At 37.9% G+C, this 24,051-nt stretch overlaps 1 long non-coding RNA gene across 1 annotated transcript; it reads left to right on the forward strand.

The window, feature by feature from the left end:
- Positions 1-717: 717 nt before the first annotated feature.
- On the forward strand, positions 718-18,620 carry LOC148225399 (uncharacterized). Its single transcript, XR_015803911.1, has 3 exons — positions 718-854; positions 15,685-15,744; positions 18,313-18,620. It is a non-coding gene; the product is annotated as an uncharacterized LOC148225399 (long non-coding RNA).
- Positions 18,621-24,051: the final 5,431 nt, after the last annotated feature.

The following is a 24,051-nucleotide window of genomic DNA, read 5'->3' on the forward strand; positions in this document are numbered from 1 at the left end:
TCAGAGCATTCCTAAATCTCAGGAACAGGGAATCCACAGTACCCGTTTCCCACAAATGGGAAACCACTGGTTACCAGGGTAACCACTGCTGGAAACTGAGACCAGACTCTGGAATACCGAGTAGTCTTCTCCTTGAAGGTGGGTCATTTTGCTGGGCAAAAAGAGGACACTGGGAAGTTTTGAATTTAGTCTGAAGTGTGAGGCCCTTAGTTCAGAGAGAGTATGTTATGCTACAGTATATAGCATATACATTATATAATATTAAATTTAATATTTGAATAGTGGAAGAACTAAAAGAAGATATTAAAATTCTGCAGTCCTTTCTGTCTCCATCCTTTTTGCCTGCAGAGTGCCACGGTATTTTTTTGTTATGATTCAGTCCATCTTCTTTATAATTTCACCCCTCTATTTTCTGTGCCATACCTATTTACTCAGTACTACTCACTGGATTTTACCTTACAGATCTGGTACTCCAATATATTGCAAGACCAATTTTTTTTTTTTTTGTTAAATTGTTAATGTTAGGTTGCTAAGTCTTCAAAATGAGTGTACAACCAGCTAACTACTGGCACTATGATATTGGAAAGCAGCTCCATCTTTTAAGCTCCATCTTTTAATTAGACATAGCTAGCACGGCATATGCCAGCAATAGAATAACTGTTTTTTCCAACAGATTGAGTTAATAGGGATTCACCCTAATTAAAAGCTTGAAGTTTTAATGAAAATATAAAGCCTTTCTTGGGAAAGATCTCTGCTTTGATTCACATTCAAGTCACAGTGGCAGCACGGTTCTTAAGAGACCACCAGCAGAAGTGAGGCTGTTGAACACTCCAGGAGCCCTGACGAGGACCAAGGTATGAAGCTTATAATAAGAAGGCATAGTAGTGGGTCAAGGTCTCCCAGTGAATAAATGGTGTATTTGTGCTCTAATTAAAGCACTGCTGTTTCTTTCTTTCTTGGTTATTAGAGTTTATGTGTACCTGCAATATGTTAGGCTAGAAACCCTGACCTCTAGTGCATTTTAGAGACAGTTTAGTCTAAGTAGACTAAGAAATATTTTATTTGCTCAACTGGAATTTAGGAGATTTTTTAATATTTTGTTTGGGGTTATTTTATGCATAAGATCCTCTTCCCTACAAGTTCAAAGAGAAGAGAAAGAACATTGAACATCTGGTTTCTAACACACACACTGCCTTGGCGTTAAGAAACTCTTTTTAATAGGTGCTTTAATTACTTAATAGCCTGGAATAAAGTTATAACCCTTTGGTTGCAGTTATGATTACTGACAACTAAAATATACAGCTCTGGCAGAGTAAGTCCCTCTCCAGAAAATAAAGCTTCTGCCTCTGATGCTACCCAACACTCCACTTAATTACATTATCCTTCATTTGGACGGTGATTCTATTGCAACATCTAACGAGGAGGAGATATTGCACAGTAATGGTGAGTGGCTAGGACAGCTTCTTGATCAAGGCATTTATTGAATTACACATACTGAGGATGCAGCTGGACAGTGAAAACTGATGCTTTCACTAGGTGATGAAATTCTGCTCTGTAGTCTTTTAATACAGACTGTATCCAAGTACAGATTAAAAGAAGAAATAAGGAGCATAATAGATTACATGCACTGTGACATTTCTACCCTGATATTTTTATTCATAACAATGTTATCTCTCTTATTATCTTCATGACACTTTAGGATCACTTAGTTGGCCCGGGTACAGATCTACCAGTTGTCCCAATTAGGTGAAATCTTCAGTACAACAGATATTAAGTGGAGCTATTAAAAGCTCCTGCTAAGCCATTGCAAACTGAACACAAACCATACCCGGGGCATGTGTAAACGCTAACATTTTAAAGCCCAGTCCATCCTTCTCTCCAGCAGGAGAGCTAGAATCCAGGATTTCGTAGGGAATATGGCTCTCTGGAGGCGCCTCTGCAGAGCAGGGCAGGGAGCTGGTTTGCTGTCCTGGCAGTAGAGCTGGGGGTGAGGAGCTGGCAGCACCTGCTTTGGAGCACTGCCGTGAGCACAGCAGGGCTGTGCGGGTGCCCCGGGCTCCAGGGACAGCAGGGACAGCAGGGACAGCAGGGACAGCAGCCTGGCACCATCCCATGCCTGGCATGTGGACTGCCCACCCCTGGGCCCTGCTGACACAGCATCTTTGAGGTCCCACAGCAATTTCAGAAGGCCCTTAGGACTCCCTATTTTAATTAGAATATTAAGCCTGAATGGCCACTGAAACCAAGGGATAATCCTGGATCAAAGCCAGGAAACACAAACTGGATCAACCCCAATACAGGCAATCAGCATTGTAATTATTTTAGAATAACATGGCTTAGCAAACAGAGGTGGATTTGAGTTCAGGGACTCATATGCACAGCCTCAGTAGCTATGCAAAAGACCTTTCCTACAGAAGAGACCATGCTGTCCCACCTCTGGGTCTTTTCTCCCCCACCAGCCAAGATAGCATTTCCATGCCCCAATGTTCTTTTTACTGCCAGATAAAGTCTCAAACATCCTGATCTTGGCTGGAAAAAGAAAGGTAATCCATTCTGATGTAATCAGAAAAGACCTCTCAAAAATTTGGGGAGCAAGAAAGTAAAGGAAGAAGGAAAGAACATTAAATTTTATGATAAAATGGTTGAAAATAATAAAGAGAAATAAACTCACGAGAGAGTAGCTGAACCTTCCTACCAAAATACTTCTCAATATTTGGTTTTGTTAGCAGTGACTTCGTTTTAAAACATTTGAAGGAGAAATGTACAAAAGCTTTAGAATAATGCAAGTTAGGATTAGCTGTTCTACAGGTTAAAGCCATTTCCTTTGCCTTACTCTTGATTCAAGAAAGGTAGAAAAAAATTTACGTGCATTTGGTACCTTTTTTCAGTTACACATTCACACACACACACAAAGGATCATCACCTCCAAAGGCTTTTTTTTTTTTAAATAAACAGCGCACAGCCTTCTGGAAGCCCCACCTGGTTACACAAGGAAAGGCACATGGCAGGGTTTCTCTTAACACTCTTAGGACAAGTATTCAGATGTGACCACTGCATTTCACTCAGAAGTTTACATATATACTCCAAGGGCCAGTTGATTGTCCAAATGAAGCACTAAAGTCTAATTCCATAATTCTGCAGGAGAGGAGAATATGTGGAAGTCTAACTAAATTGCTAAAACCTTGCTTTGAGAGACATATGGCAATCTAACCCAATTGCATGGTGACTGCCAGAAAAATTGTGTTTCTACTTTAAGCACAGTTCCTGCTTCATCATTGTCCCTGTCCCCATGTAGTCATTTACACCTGTGCAAAGTGAATGGAAAGCATTACCAAGTGAGAATGAGAACAATTTATCATTCCTTTCTACAGCCACAGCAAAGAGGGAGAAGCAGGCACTGCATCAGGTTCAAAAGAGATTTAAACAAATTCAAACAAATGCTTTTGTACCGTTTTTTACAAAGGAAATTAAACACAAAATTGTAGTCTAATGCAACATTATCATTTTGAATTTACCTTCAACCACGAAAGAGATAATTACACTACCCTTAGTAGCCACTGCATGGCTACATTTTGGACATTGTGAATGCTATGAACTCCATTGAAGTTCAGTGAAGTAATACATAAACAAAATTGGCTTAAATAGCAAGAAAATTTAAATTTAATTGGCTAAAATAGCCTTTGTTTGAATATAAAAATTTATGCACACAGATATATACACTATATGTATACATTCCTCACTAAATTGGCACAAAATATTAATTGCAAAAGAAATGGTGTTCAAATTACAGTTTCAGAAACACTAAAGTATTAGAGCAACAATATCAGAAAGCACTGACTTGCACATAAATTCTCACATATTATTCCATATTGATTCAACTGTTGCAGCAAGTTTTATTTTCAAAATCTTTCTGTGACCACCAGGCTGACCCAAAGCTTAATTATATGCTTGAATACAGTGATACAGAGCTTTGGTTTTTAAATTATGATATAAATAATAAAAATCATCAGAACTTGGAAATCACATACTTTATGAAAACAAATTCACATTTGCATGAAGAGGTAATACTTCAAATAGGGATGTTTCATACCAAGTATTTGAATCTCTGTTTTAAAACGTAAAGAATTGTGAATTTACAAGCTGCTAAGTACATGCACATTGGATCTACAGACTGTTTCACAAAGGTTCAGCTACATCAGGTACAGGATAACTGGAGAAGAAGCATTATAATAATGGTATAATGCAACTATTTAGTTCAGGTATTAAATGTGCTTAGATTTATTTGCAGTATTAATTAAGTTTTCACTTTCTGTAGAGCAATTTGTACACATCAGAGAATGTATAATGACAGACCTTGGTTATTTTTTTTCTCTGAAGACACACATTATTTGAGAACCAAAAATAATGGCAATAATACAACAGGATTTAAATCTGCCTTCCAGCTTACTTTAAAACAAAAAGAAAAACAATAGCCTTCTGCAAAACACTTTTTATAGATGACAGCCAATTTTTACTAATTAACTCAAATGGCCATCTCTGAGATGCTAGAATTTAATGTAAAAATCACCTCCCCACCTTTAATAAAATAAAATGTTTACTAACATAAAATTTTCTGCACTTGTACGTTATTCTGTTTTACAGATTTTCAAAATTTTGTTGTCTTGTTCTGTCAAATATTATGCAAGATTAATAAAAAGTTTGAGTTTTAAATAAGGAATAAATCTAATAAGGAAATAAGGTTACCAAGCAGCTCTTAAATGACGAAAATTTATCTTTGAGTTTTCCCACTTATATGTCTTTAAATAGTGTTCAAACTGAGCCACTTACTGATTTGACCAACAGTGCCAGGAAATGTGTTACTGAGATTTAAAGCCAGTATCCACTCTGTCCCTGCATTAAGAGTTTTTTTGACTCTTCTTAATTTTACTTTGAGAGTAAGATCTGCCCGTCTCCTCAAACTTCTAGCAGATATACAGCATGATAGGTGGTTCTGGGGAAATAAAATCAGCCAGCTGATTCACCCCCCAAGACAAGGGAGCAGAAGGGAAGGTGGCAGCCTGACATCTTAAAATTGTTGGAAGGACCAAGAGATGTGCATTTATGGAGCATTTCTGTCTCAGAGGGTGGTAAGGTCTGTTAGAAGGAAGGGGGATGGATAGCTGGAGAAGAAGCCCAGCCTTCAGTCAACCTAAGACAATTTTTTGCAAAGTTGAACCTCTAAGTCCTGGGGCTGGCTGTCACCATGCAGCCACGTGTCCAGAGAGCTATACATTGCAATAAGTGAGAATGGGAATTAATTATTTGGATCATCACTATGAACAATATTGGAGCAGTATTGAAGGGAAGCTACAAGGAGGCAGAGCATGATAAATTTATTGGAAACCCCAGGTTCCATCAGACAGTACAGTATAAATTAAGAAGGACTCATAAAATTGAACTATAACTAGCATTTTCACGTAATTTTCAGTCTTTACAAATTAACATTTTGCAATTACAATTTCAGTTATGGCTGAACAATTACAGATGTTCAACTACATTTAAAGCACACACAGGAGGAAACAACCATGTAACAGTCATTAGACTCTCAATACCTTCTTAACATGGAATCCCAAAAGTTAATGCTCTTCCAGATAATTATCAAAAGTGTGGAATTCTTTCAATGCAGAACAATTTGTAATCCACCTATTCTTAAACTATGTCAGAAGTGTCCAGTTGTAGATTACCATAAATACAAATCTGAAATACAGCTAGTAAAGAAAACATTTCCAATATGATTATCAGGCCTAAGACACCACAAAAACCTGCCAAGCAAATCAAAGTGGCATGATTCTTCAAAGACAATATGAAAAATAAGATTTTTATTAGCCTTGGCTATTTGGGTTAGATTGTATAACAATTTTCTTAGCAGAAATACAGTACTAGATGAAACCAGAGCTTAGCAGAAAGCAAAACCAAGAAAGTTCATAAAGAGAAGCTTAAAAACTCTTTATACACATATAAGAGAATATATGAACTTGATTTAAAATTTGAAATTTAAAAACTAGTATGGTCTATCTGGATTCTTCTTTACCCACCTACACTGCATTATTTGTCTATCAAATATATTGGGAATGCATGTGCATGCGCACAATTCGATCTCACAATTCTTCTATGAAATAAGGAAAGATAATCTTGTTTTACAGATCTCTGAGTTGCAGGAAAATGGTGCAAAATACTGAAGGTTGCAAAGGTTATATGTAAGGAAGTTAGGATGTCAATCAAACTCCAGTTTTAGCAATCTCAGTACTCAGAGTAGGGAAACAAGACTCAATTTAATAATTTAACAATGCTCTAAACAGTGCTTAAAAAAACACTTCCATTTTGTTAGTATATAACTATCTATTTGTCCTCTGCTTTTGAAATTGCAAGTTGCTTCTAAATTGCACTTTTCATCCTTGGAGCAGAGGATCAGAAACAATTTTGTTTTAAAAGCAAACCTGAGTGTACACTTTTTGCTAAATATGTGAATATTTGCTTTTTCAATTACAATTTCAGCAGCTGAGGCATTGAGAAATACACCAGCCGTTATGATGAAGTCAGAGTATCAGGGATAATGGTGGTATCACATTTCATACTTTTGCTTTTTTTTTTCAGTCTTAAAAATGTTTTCTCATTTAGTTCTGAACTATTTAAAGACCCACTTTTAGTGCCTGGTTTTGATACAATGCTTTATAGTGCAACCCAGCTTCATTTAAGAGTATTGTGCATGCCACCAGGAAATCCCCAGGATTACACCTTTATTAGAGATTTAAAAAATCATCCTTTTCCTCCTGAAGCCTATAGAATGGAAAATTCTGGGGCACAGTAACCAGTTACACAGAGGAAATAATTTCTTTGGATCTGCACCAATCACTAATAGGTGCTTCTCCATCAGAAGTTAGCATATTTGAGCTGCTTTTCCTGGGTGAAATGTAACACTTGGTAAACAAAAGAATATGTAGTTCTGTGAGTTCTACTGGGGAATCACCAGCCCAACACCACTGCAGGCCACAGCAGGAGAAGTTTAGCTTCAAGAGACTGTAAAAGGGCCCTGCAGAAACAGCCTCACCTCACACCAGGTGATGATCTGAACCCCTTGAATACCTCTTTTGTTAGAAGGAACAAGAATTTTTTTCCCTGAAGCTGGAGAGTGCAAATAGCTGCAGGAGCAGGTGTGCCTGTGCATGAGCAGATATGCATGACTCTTTCATGGTCGCTCCACCTCTTGCACCTACTTATCCTGTTCATCCATGGCATTTTGTCCAGATATAATGCTTAAATCACTAGAAATTGCAGCTGGTTTTCAACATTACTAGAAGAATTGCCTTGGGATTTCAAACCCTTACCCATGCTACCTGTACAAACAACCTCTCACCTTAAACAAAGACAGGCTACTTTGCTTTAAGCATAATTTGATGTGTACAAGGGAGCAGGTTTAGATTTCTTACCTTATTTATAAACACTCGTTTGTGCTCTGGCCAAATTTCAGTACATGTTGCAAGTTTCTTGTTCCACTGAGAAGCAAAATACTGATTGGCTTTTCCTCCATACAGAGCATATATCTGTGAGATGCAACTCTTCAGTGGTGGATCATAAGGCTTATGTTTCCTCAACAAAAGAGACATTTTCTCAAATAAGGACTATTCTCACAAAATCTCAGTCTTTGGATATAAATTATATGTGGTCCTCTGTTCTGCATGTGCATAGAGTGGAGTGAGCTGGTCAGTGCATAAAGAGGACCACAGACAGAACAGGAGAGACTAAGAAAAGAGAAGCATAAATACAAATATGATACGGGGACATGAGTAATAGTTTTCCAAGGTTTTTAGCCCCATTACAATTTTTTCCTCAAAGATTTTGATCAATTTTTAAGAACATACAAGCAAAGTGTAACAAGAGCCAGTGAAATGGCTGACTGAGATGAGCTGTTTCTACAGTCCTTCAAAATTATTCAGGAGCCTCATGGAACAGAAGAACAACTAAGGATTAAAAGTTTTTCCAGTTTTTTTCCAGCTATGTCATATTACTTGTCCTAATAAACATGTTGTTTCTTCACACACTCTCTAACATATGAACAATATGGAAAGCAACATAAAGTTTAAAAATTTTGGAATATTGAGCAATCTTTCTCTTCAAAGCACCCTAACCACATGTAAAAATGAATAAGCATAGGCTCTTTTGCTTCTATTTGCAAATTAATTTAAGACTTTTTGTTTGCAAAAAAAAATGCAACTTTAGACCAGAGAAATTCATTCTGGTTTTACAATTACTTCAGGTGAAAAATTCATTTATGTTACTATGTGCTCCCAATCACCTGAATATTCCTGCTTAGAAATCAGAGACATTACAAAGTGGGTTCCCAGGTTGTCACTGAACTGATAAAGGCTGTGAGCAGAGAGCTGACTGGTGTTACAACTCTGTAGCAGTGGCACAGAGCAAATGAGCACTCCAGACATGCAAATACATACGTTGATTTCAGAGATTTAGAAGTCAACAAAGCTTCACAGATCCTTATTCTGAAGTCTGGCAGGGGGAATCATTGACTTCAACAGACAATGTTTCTCTATCATGGATATGGAAGGATGTGGTTTAAAATTCGTAATGTGTCTTCAGATGTTCCCTTTTTTAAGCAGAAGCAACAATGAATAAATTACTATGCATATCTTAGACTATATTCCCCTTAATGACATTTTCATTACACTGTTTACTTTTTATTTTTATGCTGGTCACCTCTGAATGGGCATAACAGCTCTTTTGGGAAAATTGAAACTATGTTTCAAATGAAAATGGAATAAATTGTTCAATTTTCTCTTCCTCATCACCTAGCATCCGCTCTGAGCAAGCAATGGTGTTTCCATTCCCTCCAGCAGCTGGAGAGCCACTCAGGATGCTGGAGTAGGAGCTTAAAAGGGAACTACACCTTATGAAGAGCTGGCAAAGGTTTATTCCTGACTCGAACTACATTTCTCATACACAGGGCATGTGTAGCACTGTCATAGTCTGCCAAAGACTGAAATGGCAAAGACTGAATTCCCCTGGCTGAAATGGTTCATCTTGCTACTCCAGAGAGAAGGGGGAGCGCGGAATAATGCTTGTCTTTAAAACCCACTAATATGCTTCCCACTAAAAGCTCAGGAAAGAGAGAGCCACATCCCTTCCTAATCCACACAGGACTCTATGCAATGTCTTGTAGGCATCACTCTTAGGAGTGATTGCAATTTGCAAAAATTGCAATTTGTGCAATTTTGACATGGTCAAAAATTATTCAAATTTCTTTTTAAAAGTAATCCACTATGATTCTACAAGAGACTCTTTTTCTCATTGTTATAAATTATTGCCAGGGTCCCTATTACCATCATTAGTACTATACCATATTTTACTTCTATTAAAAGTAGCAGTGCATAATTATTTGCTCTCTTTATAAATGTGATGAGATTCTTCTGGCCCAGACTCTTCAGATCTGACTGCAGAGAAGAATTTTCTCACATTGAGGAAATGTTGGATGTTGGTGTTTGCTAGCAAAACCAGTAAGGAAACCAAAGCAGGAATCTACCAAGATTGAATCCCATACACATGATTCTGAAACAGAGCATGTTCTATGCACTGAGACTGCATCCCAGATAAGCTGAGAAGTTGATGATGCTTTTTACATCACGGTTAGTCAGCTACAACACAACTGCTGTTACATCTGCTTTGGACTGGGGTAAGCATGGGACTGGACCTGGTGACTTTGACCTGGGTGAATTTTTTGCAGACCCAGTTTCTGTGCATGGCATCTGCTAAACAGTGCAGAGGAAAACAAAAGCCAGCAGTTTGCTCGTTCTCCAACTGCTAGTTATGCTCCTTCAAAACACATTTTTGCTTTTCTTTTGAAAAAGAGCCTGACAAAAATAGAGGACTACAATAATCAAAAGGGCAGGATTTAAGGAGATGGTATTTGTTTAGTTCTGAAAGTCATGCATAATGTTTGTACTCATAGGTTTCCACACAACTTAGAAGGTGTGAAATAAAATGCCATGCATTTCTCCCATAAAGAAGGGAAATTCAAATAGTCTTGTGATTTTCGCCATTAAATGCTTAGAAAAACCAAGAGTTTTCTTCTGATCTTTTCATCTTTCTCTGTTTGTTTTTCTCAGTAAACGAGCAAAAAGGAACATTTGACAAACTTGCAGGTCCTTGTTTTTCTGAGTTCTCTTTTACATATTGCATAACATCTCCCTGTGGATCCAGAAATAGTTTGATTAGAGGTAACAGTTTTCACTAATTTTTAGATTTAAAGGCCTGTGGATCAGCTCATGACATAAAGAGTAGTGACGTCCTTTATCTACTACAGAATAAAAATGTCCCTTCATCTTGTTCTCCTTTTATCTTCCTCTCCTCTTCCCTACACCTTTCAAAGTTCATAAATCTACAGAGGTCCTAAATATTTTTGGGGTTTGTGCCAATCTTGCTGTTTTCTTGTTCTGCAGCTAGTGGGAACAGGTTGTAGGCACAGGAAATGCTGGATGACCACCCATTAAAATTCAGGCAACTTTCGTCTGCTCTTCAAAGTGTGGATTTCACAAACACATTGAAGAAGAGCTCCTACATAAAAGTACATTTTGCCAGGCACATAAAATGGGTCAAAATATTTGTTTAAACTGTTTTTTTCTTTCTATGAAGATGACATTCCCTCATTCAACTTACATTTTGTATTTAAAGGAAACATTGGAAATTTCCACTATTTGGCTATCTTTACTGATAAATGGGCACACAGAGTGCTATACTGCTGAACTTATTCTTTTTTCATGGCATAATTTCAAAGTAACACTTGGCTTTAAAAAAAACTTAGCAGTATGATTTGGTCAGCTCTCTACTATTATTCAGGACAAGCAGATTGTACACAAGGCAGTTTTTACCTCCCTCTCACACCCTTCAACTCTGTTCCTGACATCATACAGAGTAAAGGAAGCTGTTTATAGCCCAAACTGCTGTAACAAAAGCCAGACACGGAGTATCTGGGATACAATCTGCATGTGGGGGCGTTAGAGCTCCAAGCTGAATTTAAGCAGAGGAGCTACAGAAGTGGTTGATCAGATACTTCCTGTGGGTTGCTTAGCAAGACGCCCAGTAGTAGCAAGGCACGTAACTACACAAGTGCAAGCACGTCATCAGACACTTGCAATTAAACCCGAAGAGAGAGAAAGATCTGAGACCCAACACTCTACCCATAACTGCAGTCTCACTGGATTGCTGCATCCACAAAACAGACATGTGCAAGTCTGGAGACTCAGAGAGATCCATATATACCCCAGAGACACAAATAGATGCATTTAGACATCTCATGTGGACTGCTTTTAAAGTAATTATTTGCTCCATAGGGACTTCTGTGTTTTTACTAATAGGAAAATGAGTGGCTGTACTATAAATGGGTTGTAGAAAGACCATATTGTTCTAGTTTCCTAAAATAACTTGGACACCTCAATTGTAACCTTTCTTAAAAGGGAAGTAGCCTTTGATGCGAAGCTTTAATCTTGAGCAGACTATAAACTACTCTGGGACCTACCATTAGGTAGTCATTCGAAGTGTCAGAGCACTAATCAAACAATATTCATTAGATCCCAACTACAAGTAATGTCAGAGAAAACTCAAGGGAAAACTAATGTCTGTCACATGATGTACAAGCTGTGTTGACTCACTGCCATGTAGACCTTAATAATTTTCATCAATAAGGGCACTTATATGCATTTCTGTCCAGTGACACCATAAATAGCATGTTAGAAAGCCTATGGGGGTTTTTTAGTTTTTCAAGCATGTGCAGAACAAAGTTTTAGATTTTTTTATGAAGAAGGAGGAGGTCATTTTGGCTTCCTTATGTCATGCTTACTTATGTCAGACAACACATAAACTGTTTTTGCTTCATTTATACTCATTAAAATACTTCCAATTCACAGATGTGTGCAGATAAATTAATTATGAATTTTGCTACAGACTATACTTCTAGAAATCCCCTTGGGATCTTGACACCACCCAGAAAGTAGAAAACAAAAAATAAAGTCCCTGTTTGGAGACTCCTCTTTTCATTGCCTCTATACCTTGTCCCACCCTATTCACTGAAAGTGGTCGCATTCCTTCAGATTTTAAAAGGGAAAGGTAGGCAAAAAGTCCAAAACCCAAACACACAATTTAACATGTTTTCTTGGAAACATTCTATTTGAGTGAACTAATGATTATTGAAGAATTTGTCTTATCAATTGATGTTTTAGAACTTCTGATCACAATTTATTCTTTTATCAGTAGCTCTGTCCTGACATTAATCTGTTCTCCATAGATTTTGAGATCTAAGTGGGTACTTTTCAACGGAAACTGTTCTCTTAAGGAAAATTTTGGAACATCAAAGAACACATATCTCTGACTAGGTAGATCTGCAAGGTCCAGAGAAGTCATATTATTCATGTCTATAAAACTCATGTGCATCGCCACAAGTCTGAACAAAAGCATCTTGTAATGGATGGAGGTGTACGTCTCAAGCAGGAAAAACATTTTGTGAAAAGAGGTTGCCTGTGGAAAACCTCCCTGTTCATAGTTTTCAGCAGTTAGATATTGTCAGAATGTCGGCTACATTATGGAATTTCTGGTCTGAAGAAACTGTGAGGTATTTTAATCCCATCAGGTCAACAAAGAGGGTGTTTTTTGAAAAGGTCAAGATTCAAAGGAAATGTTTCAAAATTCTAAATGAGGTGGTTTATTGAAAAGAAAATCTTTTTTCTATTTGTTTGAGGCAGGGATAGTTAGTTTTGGTATTTGTTTTGAGGTTTTGAGGACTCTGGGCTTTGTCCCAACATTAGATCTTTAGCTCTCATGACTGAAATGAATGAAATTGAAACCATCCTCTAAGTACAGAAAAGTTCCCTGGCATTTGTCAGGTTCGACCAGATATCTACAATTCTTCACCTAAAAATAGAAAGCAGAGCACTGAAATATTCACTGTGGTGTAGGCATATGTCCAAAAAGCAAGGAGCTGCATTGAATAAAAATACTGCAAGTAGAAGTGTGCACTTTAAGCCACTGGCACGCAAAGCTGTTCCAGTTGGGCATTTAAACACCACGACTGCACAAGCCAATTAACTATCAATCATCCTGAGCCCTCAGCAGCACATTTCCATCATTGAATGAGGTGGAAAGTGGATTTATTAGTGGTCCTGTTCACCAAATATCTTCTCCGAGGTGATAATGTCCTCCGAATTTCAATCACCATGCAGAAAGGATTTTAGAGTTAGACCCTCATTCAGAAATGGGAAGGCAGATAGTGGAACACAAGCTTGAAATAAATGCAGGTGAAAGAGAAACACTCAAACAGAGTTTCAGCCGATTTTAGCAGGTCTATTTATACCTCACCATATCCTTTGAAAACATAAAATTCTAGTCCTAATTTATTAATGGAATGTGCCAGCACCAAGTTATTTTTAAATTTAGAATATAAATGGCCTTCATGAACTAGAGCAAGCAGGCAGCATCTGACATGAGTCTCAGAGCTAGTGTGAAATTTACTTTTAAATTGCTGCTGTCTTTCCAAAAATTATGCACCGTGAGCATGTGTCTTCACTCGTGTTAGCTTTTTCTTTAATTAGAAAACAGAACCGCAGGAAGTGGCACATAGAAAGGATCTTGCCCTTGCTTGGATGTAAATAACCCTCCCCACTTATTTCAGCTGTTTCTTCCTAGTTGAATTCAAGTTGTCAGAGGAATGTGATCCTGAAAATAAAATCAGAAAATTTCAAGCTATTTGTAAACATAAGAGGCGAAGGTTACTTGTATTTTATTATATTTCCCAACTTTTTTCTTCTCCTATAGCAAACAAAAAGTGGGGACTGAAGACAACTGAAACAAATAAATTAGAGAGGGTTTTTTAGCTCCTGGGGACTCTTATTCCCAATATTAAGTTCAGTGAAAAAAAGGTATTATTTTGTAGAACTGTTCCTCAAAAGAACCTTGCAACTCAGTCTTCAGCCAGCTCAAATTATCTGCCCTTTCAGTTACACACTGTTGACTTTTTCCAACATCTGTCCTCATCACAACTTTATAAGCCCATTAGAGGCATGCATTTGAGTGTTTTAGGGAATGACTAGACACAGCAAATGATTTCCTATAAATAATTTATTCAATGACTTCAAAATTCTCAGCATTCCTGTAAGGACTGCCTGTCACAGAGCAATGCTGGTAAGAAACAGCAGCTTTCTTCCCTGGTTCCACCAGCTGACCCACGGCCCCTTCTAGGACCCACAGAAAAGCTGCTGAAATTTCTCCTAGGTTTTGTCCCTCTGCCGTGTGAGTTAGAGGGAGTTTTTCAAATAATTTTAGCAGAAACTGAATGGGCTCCAGGACCTTCCTGATCTTCTTTACCTTCTGAGAACAAAATCTAAAACTGAATTGCTTTGTAAGAAGATGTCCTTGAGCATGACTCAACTTTGGGACAAAAAATGTGGCAGCCAAGAGTCGGATTTACAAGCTCCTCAAGAAGGCAATGTTATTATAAAGAATAAAGTTTTACAGGACTAAAGCACTGAAGGGTTTGTAAATGTTCAGTGAATCCTTTTCCTACTGAGCTTTGCTCTGTGTTCATATTTCCAGAAACTAGTACTCATAAAGTGGTTTTAGTGTTGTTTTAGAATAGGTGAAAAGATTTATATCAATTTTCATTAGTCTTGGGTTAAGAGAAGGCTGAACTTTAAATACTTGTCCAAGTGAAAAATCAAAGGTCCTCCAAGAGGACAAGAGCAAATTGCCTCAAATTGCACCATAGAAGGTTTAAATTAGATATTAGGAAAGATTTTTACATGGAAAGGATTGCAAATCATTGGAACAGATTTCCATCCCTGGAAGTGCTTGAAATAAGTGTGGATATGGCAGTTGAGGGCATGGTTTAATAGTGAACATGGTGGTGGTGTTAGATTTAAGGTTGCAGTTGATGGTCCTAAGGGTCTTTTCCAACCTTAACGATTCCATGGTTCTATGAGAAGTTTATGACTAGGGAAGAAGTTTGATACTTGTTGATGTTTTGATACTTAAAACATGCATTTGAAACATTTCTGCATATGGGCGTATTTACTGAGAAAGTATTTCATATATTGAACACATTGTGTTCCCATGCTGTAACCTCCAAAATAACAAATTACTACTCTATTAGCACTCCTGTCTGTCAGTCAAGCTTCTGCAGCATCCTTGAGTTATTTTTGAGGTAAAAGTTTCAGGTAAATCTTTCTCCTTACCTTTGGCACTGAAATTTAAAAGTAAGTTGAATTATTAAATAAGATTAAATGTAGCTGCTGCATACGAATATGTTGGAAAATCATCTATCAATTTTAGCAATGAGAATGTTTAAATTATCTCACCTCTGTGCCTGATAAACAATCAATGGACTTTATTTAATAGCTTCATCTCCAGTGCTAATTGTATCCATTTAAATTAAATTATTCTGATTGTTATTCTGTGTAGTTATTTGGTGATATGAGACCTCTGAATAGATATTATTGATTTGGGGCAACCAGGCATCATCCATCATGGCTGTGAAGACAAGAATTAAATGTAAATAGTGGTCTATTATTTTCTGAATGTCTTTATGGACAAATAGGGCAGTGGAAGCATGATAATTAGGAGCTTGCACTAATTTGTCTTCTTGATTTATAGGTATATGATTCCTGAAAATAAAATGAGGTCTACAAAGTAATCAAGAAAAGCTAGCAATAGGTAAATCCTTGTGGCTCTTTCAGCAGAATGGACAAACAATTCATGTGCTACCAGTTTCTAAAAGGTGTTTAGACAACTAAAGGAACTACTTTGCCTCCTGATGAGATTTACAGCAGTGCCTAAAATGATTTTTGGACTGTTAGATAGAAGCAGAGTAAGACAAAAAAAAAAAAAAAAAAAAAAAAAGGATCTTTCATTGTCCCAAATTAGAGCTACCTCACTAAAGAACCATACAAAAAAAAAAATCAAATATGTGTGACAAAGATAACTCTTGTACTATGTTCCTGAATGTTCCTGAGGTGATAGAGGTATAGAAACAACTACATTTTTACAGAACATCTGAAGTTACAAGTAAGCTGAACAAAATCAATGAACTCATAAATCACTTTAGGCTGGATTCTAACTAACAGTTCTCATTTTCTGGATATTCCCAAGGTAGTTGACATATGAGTGCAGCTTCATTCTGATCCCAGATGGCTAGAGAAAAACGGGATAACAGTGAGATTTAGGTCTTACCCCTCCAAGGAGGATGCCTGTTACAATCATGAGTTGTGGTTCATGCCAAATATATCCCTATACAGGCATCCCCACTCATTTCTCAAAGTGTCCTGTGTGCTTCTGAGCAGAGAATCCACTGATACAGATGCAAAGGTGCTTTCTAAGTAGTAAAACAAAGTGTTTCAATGAACTCTGTGATGGGCCCCGGGAGATGAGTCTGCAACTTGACAAAGCCTTGTATAAGGAGTGCTGGGATCTGTCCCACAACGCCAAGACAACAGAGGTCTCAGTGCAACTAGAGGCAAAACTCACATTAAGCACATAGCTTTGAAACAGAGCAGTGATCTCTGGGAATATCTTGGGTAGGTGACAGCTGATAAGAGTTTTGAGAAGATAAATTTCAGACTGAGATCCTCTCAGGCATTTGCCATCAGGCAGATCGTCAAGGGTGTGTTTATATCTCTGTAATTCCACCTTCAAGGCCAGGCTCAGGGACCCTGGAGACTCAGGCATGACCATGGTTTTGCATGGATCTGCAAGCCTGGATATACACAGTCAGAAGGTTAATCTAGGCTGGCTCTTCATGGTTAGTGTGCAAGCTGCCTGTAAAGAGAGCACGTGGTGGAAAAGCAGGAGGAAGGCAGAACATGCCTTGTGCTTACAGACACATACTACATCTTTTAGAGCTCCATGAAAATCAAACCTTTGCAAAGTTGTGGCAAATGAAGAGTCAGCTAAAACCTTCGTTGTCAGTGCAAACCCTCACACAACTTTCTATATTTGCAGTAATTAATCTCACATGAAATATCTTTGATTGATTTTAATTGCACAGTTGGACTGTCAACCAAAACATAAATATCTTGTTAAATTCACTCGAGGTTTTAAAATTGAATTGATAAAGAGTTTTACATTAATCACCAGCTTTTCTCATAAAAACGAAGATATTCTCAGTGGTAAAAACAATGCCTATTAACAAGGATCACTTTACTAGAAACCAGATGCCAAAGATGTAAATCTTAGACAACCAAAAAGCAGAGCTACTTGTACACCACTGCAACATTAAATTAGTCCAAGAATGAAAAGATATCACTTAATTATAGTCTTCAGTTTAAATATAGCATATTTCCATTATCAGATGCCTTTCAAACTTATTCTAAAAAGAAAAAAATAGGGTTTCTAATCTGGCTTTCCTAACAGCAAATATTTTGATTTTTAGCAATATTTTTAGCCTGGCTAAGATCAGTGAATGTTTATACAAGAATCTGAAAGAGTACAAACAGACGGAACAATCCAGTTATTCTTTGGATTGCAAAATTTTGTTCTTTATTTTGCATCTTGAGGCGCAGGAAAACCTTCTGTAGAATAACTATTATAGAGCAGCTACTCACTGCATAAAACTTGCTCTGTACAATGCCCAGCTCTGCTTCCCCTTGATGCTGATGTCATATTTTAGCACTAAATGACAAGAATCAAGATCTGCTTGGTCTTGAGAGTATGCAAGGATGTCAGGAAAAGTGCTACACACGATTTGAGTAGGAGAGAATGGGAACAGTGAAGCTTTATAGTTAGGAGTACTTATTGCAAATCAAGTAGTAAAAATTATTTTCTGATCTGTCATATGAGTAGATGCAGTTCTTAAGCAGTGGAGCCAATATCATCCTGCTAAGACAGGGAGCAGGGAGCATGAACTCAAGCAGAGATATTTACAGCAGAAGGACAAATTCCATGGTGGCATATTGCACAGTAAGGGGTGACAGGGGGCCTTTGGATGAGGAGTGCTGAAATGAACTTATGGAGCTCAACCCAGTTTTTACTCTCTGAATGATGGACTAAGTGGAAAGCAAGATGAGGGGCATGAGGGGCAAGAAATGAGACAATTGTGGGATGTTGCTTGCTGGAACAGGAGAAGAAAACAACTCTGATGCTCCAGAGGCTGAGGTCTGCAGTCACTTATGGATCAGAAGATTCTTTTGCTGAAACACAGAGGCAGAAGAGCAACACACAAAGTGCACACACATGAGAGGTGTATGTGCTAATTGCATTGATTGTCCATATGTGACTTCATTACAGCCCCTGGATTACTCCTGCAGGATCCAGAGGAGAACAATCCATCACAGAGCTCCTCAGTGCACAGCTGGTACTGAACTGGCAGAACTTCCACCAAAGTTTCCACACAGAAGCCTGAGCGCCGACTGGAACCAGCACACATGTGCTATTGTTCCAGCCAAACTTTGCTTTTCATATGGAAATTAAATACTATCCACTCTTCTCCTGGGCTGAGAGTGCTGCCAACCATCAGCCTAGTGAGGACTTTTATAGCAAAAATGTATTCATTTCTGTAATCTGAAGTTTTATCATGAGTAGAATGAGTCACTCTTTACTAGTGCAGCAATACGGATCTGTGCCCTAATCACAGATTCCCATCTGTACCATTTATTTGGGAATTTGTATTAAAATGTTAAGCCATCCCAGCCACAATTTGAGTTTTGTCTTGTTCTGCCATATTTTAACTTTTTTCCCTTCCTTTCTTTTTTCCAATAAATTTGTTCCCCCCTCTTTTAACCCACTCTGACAACCTCCACATTTTTCTTATACTCTAGCACTTTACAGCAGCAAACACAAGACTGAGTCTTTGAATCGTTGGGAAACCCAGATGTATCTGCTTCCTTTAGCATTTAGTGTTGTCTATCCTAAATTTATTTTTTATTAACAAACGAAACCTAGCATATAATTTCATTGCTTCAGGACACTCAGAATAGATCTCAATTAAGGAGAATCAACCAAGAAGTTCCAAGAAAAATCAGAAAAAAATCCCCATAAGTCAGAAAACGAAGTTCTGTTGTTTCTCTAGTGTAAACTTGGTTGGCAGATTTGAGTTCTGGAACTTGTTTAGTTAGTGTCTAATAGGGACATTAATTTTACTCAAATTTTAATTTAAAAAATTACTATATAATCACAAGGGTAGCATTTAAAGCTAAACTAACCTCCTGCTTACTCACTAATGATTTTTTATAAAAGTGAAAACAGCATTATGGCAACTCAAACACAAATGTTAGTATGCACTTTAGACTACAAATAAAGTGTCATTTAGCCAAAAGTGCCATTTAGCCACTTATCTACATAGTGTTGAGTTAGAGCAGACTAATTCAGAAAAAATAAAAAGAGTTCTAGCAATATCAATATTCATGTGTTTAAAGGTGTTTTTATAATTTTTAGAGTTTGAATGAGAACAAATGCAGCAGATGGATAAACAAACTCAAATGGATGGTGCTCTATGAATTATGAACCTCAGCCAGAGATAATGTCAAAATTTAGCTGACATTAAATATCTCATGCAACCAATACCACTGTCACTATCTTCATGACCAGACAAGCTACCTCTGTGACAAGGCAAAATAATTAAAGAGAAGCTATAAAGAAGACATTGCTGCAATTAAATCACTCCATTAGTAAGCAGTCAACACAATAAGCAGTTAGATCATGCAAGGAAAAAGCAGTCCATTTTACAGCAAAACACGTAAATATGAGCTCTCTGTACTTTTATTTTTTTTGTTGAGGCCATTTATTTCCACAGGCTCACCAACCGCCCCACGCACCAGCTTGAACGTGGCATACATCAGTAGCTCATATCCACAGGAGTGGGTTAGCACACTTCTTATTCATCTCTATGGGGTTAAGAAAAGCTTAGGGCAGAAAAAATTTGATCATTCTCTCACACAATTACTTTGTGTTTGATCATTACACAAAAATTGTACAATGGAACAGCTCCCTGGCGAAGGGGAAGGATAGCAGCCCCTCCAGCAAGGGAGCACCAAGAGCACCAAGGCTTCCCAGGCTAAGGAGGAGGGTGGGCCCTTCCTTCAGGTGATGGCTCTTCATTTTGTCTTTCTGCTGATGGAGAAAAAGGGCATCCATCCATGAGGGACCACTGTCTGGGCATCTGTGCAGTCTTGGAGCTTATTAGGGAATAGACTCAGTTTAGCTATCTTTTTAAATGAGCAGGCAAAATGAAATGTACAGTTTACATCCCAAACTTGTGTTAATATAGTGACTAAATGATTTGTGATTCATTCTTGTTCTGTGCTGTTTGAGCGAAGGATTGAAAAAAGCTGCCAGTATTTGGCCTTCTTTGCAAAACTAGAATGAATATTTTTATGTGAGGAAATACTAATGAGGCAAAATGAAAAATAAAATATCAAAAGGTAAATGAGGAATTCTGATAGCATATTTCCTTAAAAATAAAAAGGAAAATTAATAAAAATTTACCTTATAACCAAGATCAGCTCTATAAAACTGCAGCAGCTGGAAAATATATTCCCCTTTCTGTGCACATTGTTGAATCATTGTTAGAGCTCTTACTTACAGTGAGTTGAAAGATGCTACATTTGAGAATACAGCTGTTATTGTTTTCAAACTTATAGACACACCTAGAGGTAATTGTAAACTATTTGAGTGACTGCCATAAGCTACCCTGAAATGACTGGCATCCTTTCACTGCAGTTACTCAAAAGGAAGTTATAATCCCAATACAAGCAGATGAACAATTATGGGAATACCAGAGATGTCTGGAACCAATTTTTTTTTTAATTTTTCTAGCAGATTTAATCTGAAATGTAGCACTGGAAGGGACCTCCTGAGTTACTGAATCCAATTTCCCATTATCACTGCTAACAGAGTCAGAAACACCATGAATTTGGCAAGAGCTCAGTGATGGTAAACTGCCAGTCTCCCTGGCTTGGCATTCAGAGGGAAAAGCGTAAGCAGGTAGCCAGTGGTAGCTGAATTTACTGAAAATTGCTACTGGAATGTAGCAGTTTCTCTGCCAGGGACTTTCAGGGAACTGGATTTTGCAGGATTCAGCACCAAGATAGGGGTGAGGGGAGGGCTGAGAGTGACTGGGTTACGCTAGGGAGTTAGAAGGAAAGAAGAACCTAAAGAGCTCCAGAACAGAGGCTTAAGGGATAATAAATACCTACACATAAATTACTCGTTCTCGTCCTTAAAACAAATGAATCGATGAAAACAGCCCTGCAAAGCCTCAGCTGTGCAGGTTCCAAACCTTGAGGGCAGTTTCTGTCAATAGTCTGGTCCCCTGAGCCAGCATCACAAACTTCAACACTGGATTTGACTGAGCAAGACTGGGTTTAGATGAATCTTGAATGAAAGGCGTGGTATATTCTTTAGGTAAAAATCCAGTAAACAATTTAGAGGACGGTAACCCACCCATGCAAATTTAAATCTATATCTAGATGTCTATAGCAAGAGTGAGTTCCTTGTGATGTGTTGGACCTTAAGGACTTGTTTCAGAGCTGTGGGGCAATGAAAAGTCTCTCATACTCAAGAGGAGTTCCCTAAAAGCAGTTGTGTTTCCTGAAGTTCTCCAAATGCCAGGAAATGGGAGGGAGAGATTGTCATGTGTGTGGCCCTGAGAAAACCCACCAAAATTGAATAAACTCTGCATTTTCAAGGCAGCAACGTGCTAGAAAGACTTATGAACATGCTATACCCAATGCTATATCCAACACCTCTTGGTAAGGCGAGGTTCCTTTCTGAGGATGGACACGATGACTTTATCACACTGCCCTCAGGGCATAGACTATCCTATAAGAAATATCCCCTGACTGCATCCAGCAGTACAGGCTGGATCCACATCCTGGCCTTGCTGCCTCAGAGCCACACTGGTGCTGTGAGAAAAGAAGAAGTTGTTAAAGCTGGATGAACAGGCATCTAGAATGACTTTCTCCTTTGAGCACAGCACACCAGGAACAGAGTTACTAATTGCTGGGAGCAGAGCTGAATGCCAGCAGGCATCCAGGCAAGAGGTCAAGTCTCAGTCCTGTATCTTGTCTATAATAAAAATGAAGAAAATGTTATTACACATTATAAAACTCTTCAAAAATGAAGAAATTGTGATCTTCTTTTGATGCTGTCTGTCACTTCCCCCTCTGAATTGTCAGAGGAATCAAAATCTGATCTCCACAGTAAGTCAAAAGGCCCAAGGTAACTGGCAGATTTAATTTGATTAAGGATAGAGTCTTCTCAGTTGTGTTCTAATTAGCATTTTATTTTCTTCAACAAAAAAAGCAAAAGTCTTATGTGTCCTGGAATGCAGAAAGAAAGTGTTTATAACCTCTTGAGAGCTTCCTTGATTAGTCTGTTTTTCTCTAGCGATGCCATAACCCTCTGTTTCCATATGGAAATATACAGAAGCATAAACATAAATGTAGGTATGCCTTATGGACTCTGGAGGAAAAGAATAACAACAAAAATTGCCGATCAAGCATTTAAAGACATCATTTTTTTCTGCAGTATTGCTGTGCAAAGCAGTCTTGAAATCACAGCATAATCAGTGAAATATCATTAAGCGTAAATTGTTCTGTGACTTCACTAAAAGTATTTGCTAAAATTATGGCTAAGTAATGCAAAAAAAGTCACATTTTGTAAATAATGTATTGATCTGCTGATGGACAACAATCATCTAATACATCATTAGATAATGTGTCAGCCAGCCACATAATTGGTAGACTAATGAATACGATAGTTCATATATAATTTACTCAAAGAAATATGCTTTATTTCTCAGATTTAAATAAATGATTCATCAAGATGTATTTGTTAGCTAATACAAATATCTTCTTAAGGTCCAAGTGAAAAAAGGTCTTCCCACTGCATTTGAACACAGGCTCTTTAGAGAGTTTAGAGCATATCTGCCAATGCTTTTTTACTGGAAAAATGGCCACAGATTACAAATGTCCCTACATGTTTATATATTTCCATAAATTCAAGTGTAAACCATCAGCTTGGGGTTTTTTTTTCCATCAAAGACTCTCTAAAGGGTCAGCTCCATAACAAACTCTTATGTCTGTGGGTAAGCATCCTAATTTGAGTTGTTGCAAATCGTTATGTGAGCTCATTAGTATATTTGCACATGATTTCTCTATAAAATATAATCTCTACTTTTTGGCAAATGCATCCAATGCAAATGGAGACCAGAGCAAAACCTGGTTGTGTAAAACTGAACAGTTCAATTGAGCAAGGTGGACATTAGAATTGAGTCTGGCAAGGAATATCAAGGACAACAAAAAGGGCTTTTAAAAGTATATCAGCAGCAAAAGGAAGATTTAAAAAAATTTGGGGCTGCTGCTGAATCAGATGAATGGTCTGGTAATGGAAGACAGAGAAGGCAGAATCACTAAATGTCTTCTTTGCCTCAGTCTTTACTGCTGAGGATGGTCTTCAAGAATTTCAGACTTCAAAGGTAAGAAAGGAAGGCTGAAGAAAGATTTCTTGGTTGTAGGGAGTTATGCTAGAGACCAGCTAAGCAGGCTTAACACCAATAAATCCATGAGCCCTGACTGGATGCACCCATGGGTGCTGAGGGAGCTGGCAAATGTTGTTGCTCTGCCACCCTCCATCACCTTTGAAAAACCACAGAGAACAGGGGAGGTGTCCCATGACTTGAGAAAAGCCAATGCTACTCTCGTCCTCAAAAATGGCAAGAAGGAAGACACAGGAAACCACCAGACAGTCAGCCTCACATCCTGTCTGGAACAGATCATTTTGGAGGTCATCACCAAGCATGTAAAAGAAAAGAAGGTCATTGGAAGTAGGCATCATGAATTCACTGAGGGGAGTCATGCTTGACCAATCTGAGGATTGGTCATGCCATCTATGATGGTGTAATAGGATGGGACAATGAAGGAAGGACAGTGGATGTTGTCTACCTCGATTTCAGCAAGGCTTTTGACACTGTGCCCCATAATATTCTCCTAGATAAGCTCAGCTAATGTGGGTTAGATGAATGGACAG

This window comes from Sturnus vulgaris, chromosome 1, assembly GCF_052056855.1.
Source record: "Sturnus vulgaris isolate bStuVul1 chromosome 1, bStuVul1.hap1, whole genome shotgun sequence".
In the NCBI taxonomy this organism is placed as follows: domain Eukaryota; kingdom Metazoa; phylum Chordata; class Aves; order Passeriformes; family Sturnidae; genus Sturnus; species Sturnus vulgaris.